The following is an 8,153-nucleotide window of genomic DNA, read 5'->3' as shown; positions in this document are numbered from 1 at the left end:
CCTGCTTTTAACCAGATTGGAACAGAAGAGTGGCCACTTGGCCCAGGTGGCAGTAGATGAAGTGTTTGCTTTCCTGTGTCACATAACTCCTGAAGTTCCTCCCCACGATGGGATGCGGCCATGTTTGCCTCGAGGGAATGTGCTTCCAGCTGCATTTCAACCAAGACATAGTCGTTCTGCACCTAGAAAACTCCAGAGGCGGCTGAGCATGGCGGTTTATGCTGGTAATCACAGCACTTTGGGAAGCCAAGGCGGAGGGTTGCTTGCCCCCTACGTAACCATGTGCAGAACGACTAAAGAGGATAATAAAAAATGCCAACGTGTTGGAAGAGATGCAGCAGGACTTGGTGGAGTGCACTACTCAGGGGCTAGAGAAATGGAATAGAGAGAAGGACATGGCAGCTCATATGAAGAAGGAATTTGACACGAGGTCCAATCCCATGCAGCTTGCATCGTGGGGAGGAACTTCAGGAGTTATGTGACACAGGAAAGCAAACGCTTCATCTACTGCCACCTGGGCCAAGTGGCCACTCTTCTGTTCCAATCTGGTTAAAAGCAGGGGCTGTGCCACACACCCAGTGATCTGTCCGAAATCAAGGACTGCAGCCTAAATCCTAAAAACCAGAGACTGAAATGTTTAGCCCTGATCTTGGAACCGTCATTGTGGTTCATACAGGGTACTCCCTGAACTAGTTTGTTATGGTTATAAAACAATTAGCAAAACCGCCTACATGTGTATTTCTTTTCTTTTCTTTTCTTTTTTGACAGGGTCCTGCTCTGTCACCCAGGCTGGAGTGTGCAGTCACACTATGTTAGCTCACTGCAATCTCTGCCTCCTGGGTTCAAGTGATTCTCTCACCTCAGCCTCCCGAGTAGCTGGGATTACAGGCACCCGCCACCACGCCCAGCTAATTTTTGTATTTTTAGTGGAGACACAGCTTCTCCATGTTGCCCAGGCTGGTCTTGGACTCCTGGCCTCAAGTGATCTGCCTACCTTGGCCTCCCAGAGTGCTGGGATTATAGGCGTGAGCACCACACCCGGCTTTGTATTTATTTTCTATCCCATATTTCTGCCCCACGTTATTTTCTCTCAAAATCCATTCCTTTGAAAAATAAATCTGTTGCAGATGTGAAAAAAAAAGAAAATTGGAGTTGGAGTGTAACACAAAAAGAGAAAGGAGTAAAATGTCATTAAAATGAGAACATAGAGAACAAAGAATCCATATACAGATGTCCATAGCAGCATTATTTGTGATAGCAAAAGGCTGGAAACAACCCAAATGTCTGTCAACAGAGGATGGATAAATAAAGGGTGGTACATTCGCACGACAGAATACTGCTCAGCAGTGAAAAGGAGACCATGGACATCCACAGCAAAGTTCACGAACATGCAAAACCGAAGATGGTAACAGGATAACCATGGCCTTTGGGGAAGAGAAACATTCTATATTTTGATCTGGGTGACAGGTGCACAGTGCATACATAGGTGAAAATTCACCAACATATTCACATTATCTAATTTATACTTCAGTTTAAAAACCACAGGAAGGATAGAGACGTGCACGTGTAGGTGATAGTTGTAAAGTGTGTCATATGATTCAGATCAGACCTAGATGTATGTCACGATCACCTAGGGAGTTTTTGAAAAACATCCATACCTTGCTGGGCGAGGTGGCTCACACCTGTAATCCCAGCACTTTGGGAGGCTGAGGCGGGCAGATGGCTTGAGGCCAGGAGTCCAAGACCAGCCTGGGCCACATGGCAAAACCCCATCTCCACAAAAAATTCAAAAATCAGCTGGGCATGGGTGGCTTGTTCCTGTAGTCCCAGCTACTCAGGAGGCTGAGATGGGAGGATCGCTTGAGCCCCGGAAGTCAAGGCTATAGAGAGCCGTGATTATGCCACCGCACTCCAGCCTGGGCCACAGAGTGAGACCCTGTCTTAAAAACAAACAAACAAAAAACATCCAGGCCTTGACTCTACCCCTAGAGATTTTGGAGTAATTTATATCTGGGACACTGGTGATGTTTTAGTTTCTCAGATAATTCTGAAGGGCAACCGAGGCTGAGAACTGCTGCTGTAATGAGCCGATCCACAACTACTTACAGAGCCCTGAGCTTCTAAACTAGCCCCAGCCCCAGGACTTCTATCTCAAGCAGCCCTGCCCTCTCTCCCTCTAGGTGTTTGCTGTCTGTTAAAGGAAGCAAAGCACCAGAAATTACTTGGCAGTGGGATTGTCTGTGGCTCCAAGAAATCACCAGAGAGAAGGTGGCATAGACCTCATATCAGGGAAGAAAAGGCTCTGATGGACCACACCTAGGCAAGTAGAGAGAGCAAGGATAAGCATTCTAGGATGGAATGGCATGAACAGAGGCACAGAGGCAGCTCAGCCTCAGTGGTATGAAGGGCACCACCCATCTCTCAGGGCCCAGCCCAACTGGAATCCCCTTCCTCTTCTCTGCCTCCTCCTGAGGTAGGAGGATCATCTGAGCCCAGAAGGTCAAGGCTGACCTTTGTACATCCCTTGATTTACTCCTCTGCAGGGTAGTTGTTCTTTCTGCGAGTCTGTCTCCCTGCTAAACACTAAGCTTCCCAAATACTGAGACTGTCATAGTTACTTTCATGCCACCCAACTCTAACCCAATTTCTCGGATAGAGAGAGAGAGTTTCTGACGGAGGGCTGGTAAGTGGGGCTCACGGTGGAACCTAATAGATCTTGCCCAAAGTTTCTCGGCTTGTAGGTGGTGGAAATTAACCGACTCAGATCTGTTTGCTGCCTTTGATCCACGCCACACTATTCTCCACCTGCTCTGTGCCTGGGGAGCCAACCCATGTGGGCTGCATTCAGAGACCCTCTTTCAGGCTTCTGGTTGTGTTTGGCCAATAGGAGGCACTGGCAGAAGAACGGGGAGAAAGGTTGGAGTATTAATGCCCCTGATGCTCTGCTGTGGGAGCACAAAGAGCTGGCCATGTCCTCTGCCAGAGGCCACTGCTCCTGACCAGCAGTTCTGTCCAGCAGGGCCAGCAATGTTTCTTGGCTTCCTTTTCTTTCTTTCTCTGCCTCCCTTCTTTCCTTCCTTCCTTTTTCCCTCCCTCACTCCCTCCCTTCCTCCTTCACTCCCTCCTCCTTCCTCTCTCCTCTCTCCTCCCTCCCTCCCACTCTCCCTCCTTCTTTCCTTCCCTTTCTTTCTTTCCTCCTTCCTTTCTTTCTTCCTTTTTTTCCTTCCTTCCTCCCCTCCTTCCTTCCTTCCTTCCTTCCTTCCTTCCTTCCTTCCTTCCTTCCTTCCTTCTTTCTTTTCCTTGACAGGGTCTCACTCTCTTGTCCAAGCTGCAGTATAGTGGCGTGATCACAGCTCATTGCAGCCTTGACCTTCTGGGCTCAGCTGATCCTCCCACCTCAGCCTCCTGAGTAGCTGGGACCACAGGCATGTGACATCACACCCAGCTCATTTTTCTATTTTTTTCAGAGATGGGGTTTTCCCTATGTTTCCCAGGCTGGTCTTGAACTCTTGGGCTCAAGCAATCTGCCTACCTTAGCCTCCCAAAGTGCTGGGATTACAGGTGTGAGCCACTACACCCAACCTTTTTAAAAATGATCATCCCCCTAAGAAGACTTTCTAGACTTTTTTCTTATCACTCCTTCTCCCCATGAAATTACAATATGGCAGATACGCTGTGTTCCTGTTTATGTACTGTAGGTATATTTGTTCTTCCCACATACAAACAGTAAGATTTGTTTCACTTCCCAAGAACCAATTTTTGCCCCTTTTGGGGGTGAAATTGACCCCATTAAGAAAGCATGACCTCCCTGTGTACCACCAGTAGCTTCTGCCTCACCCTGCCTTATAGGAACAAGGTGTGATGGCTCCTCACTGCCGCCAGTCCCAAGGAGAGCTTCACTCCCCTTTCTGATGTCTCTTTACCTCACCCACACATGTGTTCCTTTAAACCACCCCCAATTACCATTTCATTCCTGCCAGCACCCTAACTGATGGAGATTCAGTGACGGGACCAAGACCACACCACAGGAATGTTCTGGGATGTTCTAGAAGTAAGATTTGAGAATTGGGAGTCATCCACAGCTCCTTCAATCCTAAAACCTCTGCCCTACCCACTGGCAAAGCCTGGCATGACTTGCCTCTCTTGTGGCTAACTTCCCTGGAGCTTATCTGTGAAAGAAATACCACCGGCTTCACAACTGCATTCCAGAACCTTTTCAAGAGCATTCAGAATTTCCTCAGGTGGAAAGAAAATGCACTGCTTGCTCAGAGAAAACTAGGGACAGAGGGTAAGAAGAATAATTTTAGCCTCTTTAACAAGGCAGACAGATGTCCTGATTATTTACCTCCAACCTGCAAAGACAGCCAGTTTCCATGTGAATCAGGCTTGGGTTTTAATTCTTTGAATCTGTTTCTTAAAGATAAAGCATTCCATATTAAATAATCCATGCTGATTGGCCAAGAAACCTCCTTTCCTATTGCCAGCCTCCTTCCCAGGCAGATTTGGGATTCTCACCTTCCTTGTGGCCCCTGAGAACCTTTCTCAGCAAGCATCATTTCCTAACAGGAGAGTTCATGCTTTCACCTTGGGTCTTGAGTCTTACAGAGTGAGCCACAAACTCACTCTTGATGAACAAGGGAGCCCTTTCCTGCCCAGGAGTCCTGATTTGCCTCTTGGCTGATCTCACCTGCTTCTCCATTTGCTCTCTCTTTACAGTCAGCCCAAATTTTCTGCCCAGTATAACCAATAAGTAACTGCCCCTTTAAGTAAAAACCAGTAGAGGTATTTTGGAGAGCTTCTAGGAGAGATGGTGAGAAAGAGTGCCCTCTGGTGGCAAAGTTCAGCCTCTCCTCCAGGAACTACAGCAATTCTGTTCTGGCCCCAAACTTGCATACCCTCTTCAGCAAAGAATGGCCTTGCAGTTCGTTACTAGGTACACAGTCCTTACAAGGCAATTTAGCAATCATCACTGTTACTTGAGAAAGCCTCTTGAAAATCTCACTGCTTATCCCTGTAACCAGTCTCATATAAGACTCTCCTGAGAGGAATTTAACAAAACACTATTTTCTCCATATTATTCACATCCATTGCTGATTTTATGACCCTTAAGGGTGGCTGTTTCTGGCTACCTGTTCAGCTGGTCGAATCCTTAAACCACCCCTTTTTCCTGCCTCTAGCCTGCCTTGCCTGCCACATCTCCCAGGATGCCCCATAGCCAAAGCCCTGGGTTAGAGCTCCTTCTATCACAACCAGGTAGGTTTCCATAGAATAGCAGTTCTCAGACTTTTGGGGTTTCAGGACACCTTTACACTCTTAAAATATTGAGGAGCTCAAAGAGTTTTTATTTATGTAAGCTATGTGTATCCATACACATAGTTTTAGAAATTAAAACTGAAATATTTAAAAGACTTAATTATTTAAAAACAATAATTACAAAGTCATTACATATTAACATAAGGTATTTTATAGAAAGCTAATCATTTCCTAAAAATAAAAATTTAATGAGAAGGGCTGGGCGTGGTGACTCACGCCTGTAATCCCAGCACTTTGTGAGGCTGAGGTGGGCAATTACCTGAGGTTAGGAGTTTGAGACCAGCCTGGTGAAATGGTGAACCCCCATCTCTACTAAACATATGAAAAATTAGCTGGACATGGTGAAAAGGTACCTATAATCACAGCTACTCGGAAGGCTGAGGCAGGAGAATCACTTGAACCCAGGAGGTGGAGGTTGCAGAGTGGCATAGTTATACATTTTTGCAAATGTCTGGCTTGATAGAAAATACCTTGATTCCTTTTTTTTTTTTTTTTTTGAGACAGTATCTCACTCTGTCACCCAAGCTGAAGTGCCGTGACACGATCTCAGCTCACTCACTGCAACTTCTACCCCGAGGCTCAAGCAATCCTCCCACTACAGCCTCTTAAGTAGCTAGGACCACAGGCTCATGCCACCACACCTGGCTAATTTTTTTGTATTTTAGTAGAGACAGGGTCTCACCATGTCGCCTAGGCTGGTCTTGAACTCCTGAGCTTAAGTAGTCCACCCACCTTGGCCTGCCAAAGTGTTGGGGTTACAGACAACACCTGGATTCTGAAACCCACTTCTGCGATCTGTTGTTTTGCTTGAGACACATGAAGAAAATCTAGTTGCACAAAAATAGGAGGTGGGAAAGGGAGAAGCCCCCCAGGTCCCCTGGAAGGGTTTCTGAGACCATCAAGAGTCCTCAGAACACTGCTTAGAGAGTTCAAACTCTGTCTTCTTCTTAGTGGAAAAGCCGATCTTTGCAGAAAGCAGAGAGCCTGTGGTAAGCCTCGGGGGTTCTTCACTCTCTTGGGTTAACGACCACTTTGAGTATCTGATGAAAGAGAAAGATCTCTGCCTGGGGAGAAAGCAGTTTTTAGTGGATGCAAAGGGGTGTGCCTGCGTGTAATTTCACCAACCCTATGAGCCCCATCTCTGACCCCAAAGTGACAGCGGGGGTTGGGAAAGAGGGAGGTCCTGCTTGCTTCCAGGCTCTGAATAAGGACACACACCCCTGTAATCCATACAGTGCAAAGTCACGTTCATAGCGAATTAGTAATAACAACAGCGACTATTCGGGGGCAACTCGTATGATGTGTCAGGCACTGCTGTCTATTTTACACACTTTGCCTAAGTTTGTCCTCGCAAAAGCCCTCCATGCTATTGTTATTCCCATTTTATAGATGGTGAAACTGGGACCCAGCGAGGCAAAATCACTCATCCAAGGTCACATAGTAGGAGTACACCAGCTTCATCTGCTAACCACAGCCTTGCTCAGCTCCCAGTGCTAGCAGCTTTACAGCTGGTGTGTGTGTGTGTGTGTGTGTGTGTGTGTGTGCTTTTTAAGCAGGAGAACCTATTTTCCTAAACAATTCATAACATGTAAAACAAAAGAGAGGCTAGTCTGATTAAAGTCCTGGGGCTGGGGAGAGTGTATTCCAACCTTCTTCCTCTATATTTTCTATGTACTCAGCACTGTTCTAAGCACATTACACATGTTAATTTATTTAGTTTTCCCTACAATCTACAATCTATAACTGTGCCTGTTTTACAGATGAGGAAGCAGATTCAGAGAGGTTAAGCAACCTGCATAAGGCCACACAGTAAAGGGCAGTGCTGGGTGAGAAGCTCAGTGAATCCTGTGTGCATGTGTGTGCGTGTGTGTGTGCACATAGGCATGCATGTGTACCTTTTTATAATTATGATGTTTGCATGGAAAAGTCTGGCAAAACAGATACCAACCCATTAGCAGTAGTTATACAACAAAGGTTGAGAAATAAAGATGGACATTTACTTGCTAAACCTTTTCTTATAATGTTTGACATTTTAAATAAGAAAAATAAAGGTGTTTTTTGTTTTTTTTTTTTAAGAAATAAGAAGACTGTGCATGTCGACCTGTGGAGCAAGCCCTGAGCATACAGCCTAGTGTTTGGGCATGCAGGTGTATGTGATGGGTGGGGAGGGGGAAAGAAACTTCCAGAAAGCCACAGTCTGGGGGAAAAGTTGCCAGGTCCTAGGCACAGGGCTGGAGAGTGAGGTGATGCAAGGGAATCACAGGGGCTTCATGACTGTGCTGCCTCCCCCTCGAAGTCCTCCAGGTGTGCACCCACATGTGCTGGACATTGGGGTTCTCCCAGAAAAATCTGCAGGTGCCTCAAACCTCTAGAATCTGCTGGGGCATGGGCCTGGCCCTCTGGGGTGCTCACAGTCATCTTACGGTGTGAACACCCCCTGCAAAGTCCCCCCCGAGTTCACAAGACAGGAGATTCTCATTTTCACCCAGAAGATAGCCTGTCTGTCGTATGGCTAGGAGCCTCCTTCTATTTTTTTTTTTTTTTCTTCAATGATAATTTTCCCTCTTTTTTGTAGCTAAAAATCACCCAGGCTTGTCCAGACGAGAGGGCAGAAAATTATGCGGTGAAAGAGAAGGGAAGATAATTTCTCTGGGTCACAGACATTCTCACTTGTCATCCGTCTGCAGGAGGAGAAGTGGAGAGGGAGGGAGAGCGCGAGCGAGATGCAGGGATCGAGAATGAAAATGAAGGCTGGCCCAAATCCATCACTGTCCTCCTCAGCTCTCCCTGGTGGGGGATGAGTCTGCAGGAGGGGGGTCCGCGGCGGAGAGGATGACGCG

At 46.7% G+C, this 8,153-nt stretch overlaps 1 pseudogene; it reads left to right on the top strand.

The window, feature by feature from the left end:
• The first annotated feature begins 208 nt into the window (after positions 1 to 208).
• On the top strand, positions 209 to 553 carry LOC144577820 (dynein light chain 1, cytoplasmic pseudogene; annotated as a pseudogene).
• Positions 554 to 8,153: the final 7,600 nt, after the last annotated feature.

This window comes from Callithrix jacchus, chromosome 9 (genome assembly GCF_049354715.1).
Source record: "Callithrix jacchus isolate 240 chromosome 9, calJac240_pri, whole genome shotgun sequence".
In the NCBI taxonomy this organism is placed as follows: Eukaryota; Metazoa; Chordata; class Mammalia; order Primates; family Cebidae; genus Callithrix; species Callithrix jacchus.
Note: the sequence above shows the minus strand (reverse complement) of the source record. Positions and strands in the feature narration are given on the sequence as shown.